We start from the raw sequence: 8324 nt of genomic DNA on the forward strand, positions 1-8324 counted from the left end.
GCCATTTGGATGCCTTTGCAGAAATGTCTGTTGATGTTCTCTGCCCATTTCCTGACTGGATTATTTGTCCTTTGGGAGTTGAGTTTGATAAGTTCTTTATAGATTTTGGATACTAGCCCTTTTTCTATTATGACATTTGCAAATATCTTCTCCCATTCTGTCAGTAGTCTTTTGGCTTTGTCAACCATTCCCTTTGCTGTGCAAAACCTTTTGATCTTGATGAAGTCCCAATAGTTCATTTTTGCCCCTGTTTCCCTTGCCTTTGGCAATATTTCTAGGAAGAAGTTGCTGTGGCTGAGGTGGAAGAGGTTGTTGCCTGTGTTCTTCCCAAGGATTTTGATGGATTCCTGTCTCACATTGAGGTCTTTCCTCCATTTTGAGTCTATTTTTTCTATGTGGAGTAAGAAAATGGTCCAGTTTCATTCTTCTGCATGTGGATGTCCAATTTTCCCAACATTTGTTGAATAGACTGTCTATCCTGCATTGGGCATTTTTTCTTGCTTTGTCAAAGATTAGTTGACCATAGAGTTGAGGGTCCATTTCTGGGCTCTCTGTTCTGTTCCATTGATCTATGTGTCTGTTTTTGTGCCAGTTCCATACTGTCTTGATGATGACAGCTTCGTAATAGAGCTTGAAGTCTGCAATTGTGATGCCACCAACTTTGGCTTTCGTTTTCAACATTCCTCTGGCTATTTGGGGCCTGTTCTGGTTCCATATAAATTTTAGGATTATTTGTTCCATTTCTTTGAAAAAAAGTGATGGTGTTTTGATAGAGATTGCATTCAATGTGTAGATTGCTTTAGGTAGCATCGACATTTTCACAATATTTGTTCTTCCAATCCATGAGCATGGAACGTTTTTCCATTTCTTTGTGTCTTCCTCAGTTTCTTTCATGAATACTTTATAGTTTTCTGAATACAGAATCTTTGCCTCTTGGTTAGGTTTATTCCTAGGTATCTTATGGTTTTGGGTGTAATTGTAAGTGGGATTGACTCCTTAATTTCTCTTTCTTCTGTCTTGCTGTAGGTGTATAGAAATGCAACTGATTTCTGTGCCTTGGTTTTATGTCCTGACACTTTACTGAATTCCTGTATGAGTTCCAACTGTTTTGGAGTGGAGTCTTCTGTGTTTTCTGCATAAAGTATGTCATCTGCAAAGAGTGAGAATTTTACTTCTTCTGTGCTGATTTGGATGACATTTATTTATTTTTGTTGTCTGATTGCTGAAGCTAAGACTTCTAGTACTATGTTGGATAGCAGTAGTGATAGTGGACATCCCTGCCGTCTTCCTGACCTTAAGGGGAAAAGCTCTCAGTTTTTTCCTATTCAATATCATTCTATTGAGAATGATATTCCCTGTGGGTTTTTCTAGATGACTTTGATGATATTGAGGTATGTATCCTCTATCCCTACACTATGAAGAGTTTTGATAAAGAAAGGATGCTGTATTTGTCAAATGATTTTTCAGCATCTGTTGAGGATATCATATGGTTCTGTTCTTTATTTTATTAATGTATCATATCACACTGAATGATTTGCAGATGTTGAACCAATTGTGGAACCCAGGAATAAATCGTACTTGGTAGTGGTAGATAATCCTTTTAATGTGCTGTTGGGTCCTATTGGCTAGTATTTTGGTGAGAATTTTTGCATTTGTGTTCATCAAGGATATTGGTCTGTACTTCTCCTTTTTGATGGGGTCTTTGGTAATGCTGGCCACATAAAATGAGTTTGGTAGATTTCCCCTGGGAAGCCATCTGGCCCTGGGCTCTTGTTTGTTTGGAGATTTTTGATGACTGCTTCAATCTCTTTACTGGTTATGGATCTGTTCAGGTTTTCTGTTTCCTCCTGGTTCAGTTGTGGTAGTTTATGTGTCTCTAGGAATGCATCCATTTCTTCCAGATTCTCAGATTTGCTGGAGTATAGCTGCTGATAATATGTTCTTATAAATGTTTGTATTTCTTTGGTGTTGGTTGTGATCTCTCTTCTTTCATTCATGATTTTGTTAATTTGGGTCCTTTCTCTTTTCTTTTTGGTAAGTATGGCCAGGTGTTTATCAATCTTATTAATTCTTTCAAAGAGCCAGCTCATAGTTTTGTTGATTTGTTCTACTGTTCTTTTGGCTTCTATTTCATTGATTTTTGCTCTGATCCTTATTATTCCTCTCTCCTGCTGGATTTGGGCTTTCTTTGCTGTTCTTTCTCTAGCTCCTTTAGGTGTAGGGTTAGATTGTGTACTTGAGACCTGTCTCGTTTCTTGAGAAAGGCTTGTTTGCTATATACTTTCCTTTCAGGACCTTTGCTGTGTGCCGAAGATTTTGAGCATTTTCATTTGTTTCCATGAAATTTTTCAATTCTCCTTTGGTTTCCTGGTTGACCCATTCATTCTTTAGTAGGATGTTCTTAGCCTCCATGTATTTGGGTTCTATCCAACTTTCCTCTTGTTATTGAGTTCTAGCTTCAGAGCATTATGGTCTGAAAATATGCAGGGAATGATCCCAATCTTTTGGTACTAGTTGAGACCTGATTTGTGACCCAGGATCTGATCTATTCTGGAGAATGTTCCATGTGCACTAGAGAAGAATGTGTATTCTGTTGCTTTGGGATGGAATGTTCTGAATATATCTGTGATGTTCATCTGGTCCAGTGTGTCATTTAAGGCCTTTATTTCCTTGTTGATCTTTTGCTTAGATGATCTGTCTGTTTCAGTGAGGGGGGGAGTTTAAGTCCCCTACTATTATTGTATTATCATCAATGTGTTTCTTTGATTTTGTTATTAATTGATTTATATAATTGGCTGCTCCTTTGTTGGTCGCAAAGATATTTAAAATTGTTAGATATTCTTGTTGAACAGACACTTTAAGTATGATATATTGCCCTTCCTCATCTCCCATTATAGTCTTTGGCTTAAAATCTAAAATATCTGATATAAGGATTGCCACCCCAGCTTTCTTTTGACATCCATTATCATGGTAAATTGTTTTCCACCCCTCACTTTAAATCTGGAGGTGTCTTTGGGTCTAAAATGAGTTTCTTGTAGATGGCATATTGATGGGTCTTGTTTTTTTTTTTTTTTTTTTTTTTTTATGGGTCTTGTTTTTTTAATCCATTTTCATACCCTGTGTCTTTTGATTGGAGCATTTAGCCCATTTACATTCAGGGTAACTATTAAAAGATATGAATGTATTGCCATTGTATTGCCTGCAAGGTGACTGTTACTGTATATTGTCTCTGTTCCTTTCTGGTCTGTTACTTTTAGGCTCTCTCTTTGCTTATAGGCCCCCTTTCAATATTTCCTGTAGGGTTGGTTTGGGGTTTGCAAATTCTTTCAATTTCTGTTTGTCATGGAAGCTTTTTATCTTTCCTTCTATTTTCAATGACAGCCTAACCTGGATATAGTATTTTTGGATGCATATATTTTTCATTTAATGATCTAAATATATCTGCCAGTCCTATCTGGCCTGCCTGGTCTCTGTGGGTAAATCTGCTGTCAATCTAGTATTTCTACCATTGTATGTTATAGAGCTCTTGTCAGTACATACATCTTGTCGCTTGCTGCTTTCTGGATTTTTCTCTTTGTCACTAAGACTTATAAGTTTTACTATTAGATGATGGGGTGTGGACCTATTTTTACTGATTTTGAGGGGATTTTCTGTGCCTCCTGCGTTTTGATGTTTGTTCCCTTTGCCACGTTAGGGAGATTCTCTATTATAATTTGCTCCAATATACCCTCTGCCCCTATCTTTCTTCTTCTTCTGGGATCCTAATTATTCTAATATTGTTTCATCTTACAGTATCACTTATCAAATATCCACCTTGTGTTCCAGTAGTTGTTTGTCTCTCCTTAGCTCAGCTTCTTTAGTCACCATCCTTTGGTCTTCTATATCACTAATTCTCTCTTCTGCCACATTTATCCTAGCAGTAAAGCCTCCATTTTTTATTGCACCTCATTAATAGCTTTTTTAATTTCAACTTGGTTAGATTTTAGTTCTTTTATTTCTCCATAAAGGGATTTTATTTTTCCAGAAAGGGATTCTCTAATATCTTCCATGCCTTTTTTGAGCCCAGCTAGCACCTTGATAATCACCATTCTGAACTCTAGTTCTGACATATTACCAGTGTCCATATTGATTAGGTCCCTAGCTGTTTGTCCTGCCTCTTGCTCCTTTTTATTTAGGTTTTTCCAACTTGTCATTTTATCCAGATAAGAATATATGAATGAGAGAGTAAAATACTAAAAGGGTGGCAAAGACCCCAGAAACATATATCCTAAACAAATCAGGACAGACCCAAAAGGGGAAGAAGAAAGGGGGGAAAATAAAAAAATAAAAAATATATATATTAGACTGGTGGCTAGAACAGAGCCACCCACTCGATTTTGGGTGTATTCTGGCCTCTTAGAAGAAACTACCTCCCAAAATATTAAAGAGAAACTTATATATATATACAAAAATAAGGGTAAACATGATGAAGGAATGGAGTATGATTGTAAACATGAAAATTAAAGAAGATTCTAAAAAATGAATTGATAAGAGATGTTGGTTGGGAAAAAAAAAGAGGAGAGGATGTGATCAGGGCAGAGCTAGATTTAAGCTATATTTTGATCCGTTAGAAGAAACCATATCCCAAAAATTTTTTTTATTTTTTTTTATTTTTATTTTTTTAAAGATTTTATTTATTTATTTGACAGAGAGAAATCACAAGTAGATGGAGAGGCAGGCAGGGAGAGAGAGAGGGAAGCAGGCCCCTGCTGAGCAGAGAGCCCGATGTGGGACTCGATCCCAGGACCCTGATATCATGACCTGAGCCGAAGGCAGCGGCTTAACCCACTGAGCCACCCAGGCGCCCCCCAAAAATTTTTTTTAAAGATTTTATTTCTTTATTTGACCGACAGAGATCACAAGTTTGCAGAGAGGCAGGCATAGAGAGAGGGGGAAGCAGGCTCCCCGCAGAGCAGAAAGCCCGATGCGGGGTTCGATCCCAGGACTCTAGGATCATGACCTGAGCTGAGGGCAGAGGCTATAACCCACTGAGCCACCCAGGTGCCCCCATATTCCAAAATTTTAAAGAAAAAAAATCCTGTATGTATACAAAAAATAAGGTTAAATATGATGAAGGGATAAAATAAGAGTATAACAGTGAAAATTTAAAAGGGCATTTTTGAAAAGGTATTGATAAGATAAAGGAGTTAAAACAAAAGTTAAAAGAGGAAAATTTAAGAAAAAATAGTAAGAAAAAATAAAATAAATTTAATTTAATTTTGCAATTCTATAGGATCATGGGGAAAAAGCCATGAATTCTATATGTTGCCTTCCCCTAGCTCTGGAGTTCTGCACTTCTTGATCAGTGAACTTGGTCTTGTCTGGATGTTCTTGCTGATCTTCTGTGGAAGGGGCCTGTTGCCATGATTCTCAGGTGTCTTTGCCCGAGTTAGAACCACATCGCCCTTGCCAGGGGCCAGACTAAGCGAACTGCTCCAGGTTGTGCTGGGAGCTTTTGTTCCCTGAGAGCTTTCCATACCACTCTGGAGGACGGGAATGAAGATGGCGGCTGCCCAGTCTCTGACTGGAGGAGCTGAGAGCTTGACCCCGGTCCTCAGTGCGCCCTCGGAGAAACGCCGTCAGTCCCTTCTGTCTCCCTGGTCTCCAGCCAGGCTCCAAGCTCCCCTGGCCTGTGACCAAGTATTTCTATCTCTGGCGCATGGCCCCATTTGGTGTCCAAACCCAGCAGATTCCTGCCACTCTGCTCTTCCGGTAGGTCTCCCTGGATCTGCCACTTGTTGGAGAGCAGTGACCTGACTGTGCCACGGATCACAGTTTAAGGTAGCACGGAGCTGAGAGCTCAGACCTTGGCTCTGTCTCTGTAGCCGGCTTCCCCACTCTAATACCTGCAAGCTCTGCTGCACTCAGGCACCCCCATCCTTCTGTGACCCTGTGGGACCTGACACCACACTGTTCCTGCGAGGGCTCCACCCCTGCTTAGCCTCTGGAACAGCATCCCTCAGTGGAGCAGACTTCTAAATGTTCTGATTTTGTGCTCCATTGCTCTGCTGCTTGCCAGGAGTTGGCCCCTCCTCCCGTGGTCTATCTTCCTGTGCTTTCGGATTCACTTCTCCGCATGTCCCACCTTTCAGAAAGTGGTCGATTTTCTTTCTAGAATTGCTGCTGTTCTTCTCTTTGATCTCCTGTTGGGTTTTTAGGTGTTTGGAATGGTTTGATAACTGTCTCGCTGAACTCCTGCGACCTGATGTCATCTCAATCTGCCAGTTCTCTGCCATCTTTGCTTCTTTCCCATCCCAGAATGTAACATTTTATTTTATTTTATTTTTTAATTTTATTTATTTACTTGACAAAGGTGGGGGCGGGAAGGAGAATCAAACTCCCTGCTGAGCAGAGAGCCTGAGCAGAGAGCCTGACATGGGGCTCAATCCCAAGACCCTGGGATCATGACCAGAGCTGAAGGCAGACGCTTAACGGTTAACCGACTGAGCCACCCAGGTGCCCCCCAGAATGTAACATTTTAATGTGGGCCCTAGTTCAGCAACTGAGGCACAGAACAGGGCTGACCCTCCATTGTGCCCTATCCTCCTCGCTTCTTTCAATTCACCAGCCGGGGAAGCAGTGCAAAGTGATGACAAGAGCAAATATGGGATAATTCAGTGGGGTCTCTTACTCTTTGATGAAGGAAATCATAAAGTTTGCATTTCCATAGGTGATTCTCTTTAAGTATGTTTTCTATCAAACTGTGGTCTAACATATTCAAGTTGTGAGTCAATATCTTCATGTTATCATATAAATGACCACTTAAGTCAGAGTGAACTAAATCCTCTGTGCTACTTCCTACCTCACGAGTGACATACCTGCTTAATATGCCAGCTTGGCTTGGCTGTGGTTTCAAGTTATTTAATTTAGCACAAATTTCGGTGGTATCGTGAAGGCATCTTGTAGTTGTGGTTAACATCCACAGTCCATTGATTTTAAAGACTATCTTTGATGATGTGTGGGCTTTATTGAATCAGTTGGGAGATCTTAGAGCAAAACTGAGATTTCCTTGAAATCTAGAAGAAATTCTGCCTGTTGACCACAGCAGAGTGTCAGGATATATATGTCTTATTGGTTGTTTCTCTTCTAGAACCTTACGATACTTTTTTTTTTTTTTTTTTTTTTTTTTTTTTTTTTTTTTTTTTTTTTTTTTTGTCCCAAGTGGTGAAGAGCTGCTGTCACTTGTAAATACTTACAAGTGTGGAAGCGGAATTAGGAATTCTTAATTCCTTCAGAATTAGGACTAGATAATGGAAGAGTCTGGGGAGACATGATAGAAATATCCCAGACTGCCTTGAAGAGACTGTTGGTAGAAAGACAAAAGTTGATTGTGTTTCTGGCGAGATCTCTGAAGGAAATGAGGTACATATCATTTAAAACTGGAGAAAAAAAAACTGTTGTTTTTATCAAGTGGCAGAGGACTTGGCTGGATTGCGTTCTACTGTTGGTTGGAAAGCAGAACATGTAAATTCTGAACTTGGATATTTTGTGAGATTTCCAAGCCAAGTATGAAAGTTGCAGCCTGTTTTCCCCTTGTTGCTTATAGTCAAATGAGAGAAGAATGAGAATTTGAGGGAAAAACGTTAAACAAAAAAGAACCAACATTTGATGATTTGAGAGGTTCTCAAACTATTCAGATTGCGAAGGATGCTGAATTAAGAAGTTCACTGTTGAGTAAAAGCATTCCGGAAAGAAGGCCAAGGGTATGGCTGGAAAACCTTTTGTTGAAGAGATCAGGTGTGTGGCTTTGATCCAATAAGCCATCAGAAGGATTCTGGGATAGGGATGGGGTCATTCAGGGGAAATCTTGTTTAATGAATGGATCCCTTTGACATACATGGGGGGGGGACCATAGGCTTTTGGGAATGCCAGCAGAAACACTTCCATGTGGTAACAGGAAGGACAGTAACTGAACAGAATTAAAGAAGAAAAAAGGTCAGCTTTCCAAAAGTCAATAAACATGAGCTGCAAGGCTGCAAACAGGCGCTCTTCTTCAAGGAGCAGGAGGGAGATGGAAGCCCAGGGGCTGAGAACACGGGAGCAGCTCCTGGGGGTGCAGAGGACAGTGGGGTTGCTGTGGGGGCAGGAGCTGATGGGAGTTGACTGTGTGACCAGAGGCAGGAACCTTAAGCCACGGAGGACAATTCGCAGGTTTTGAAACCTAAAGGAATTTTCCCCCTTGGGTTTTGAGCTCTACTGGGGCCAGTGGCCCCTCAGTTCCTTCCAATTTCTCCCTTTCGGAGTAAGAACATCTACCCTACACCTACACCACCATCGTGTCTTGG

The sequence above is a fragment of the Mustela lutreola genome, chromosome 14 (assembly GCF_030435805.1).
Source record: "Mustela lutreola isolate mMusLut2 chromosome 14, mMusLut2.pri, whole genome shotgun sequence".
NCBI lineage: Eukaryota > Metazoa > Chordata > Mammalia > Carnivora > Mustelidae > Mustela > Mustela lutreola.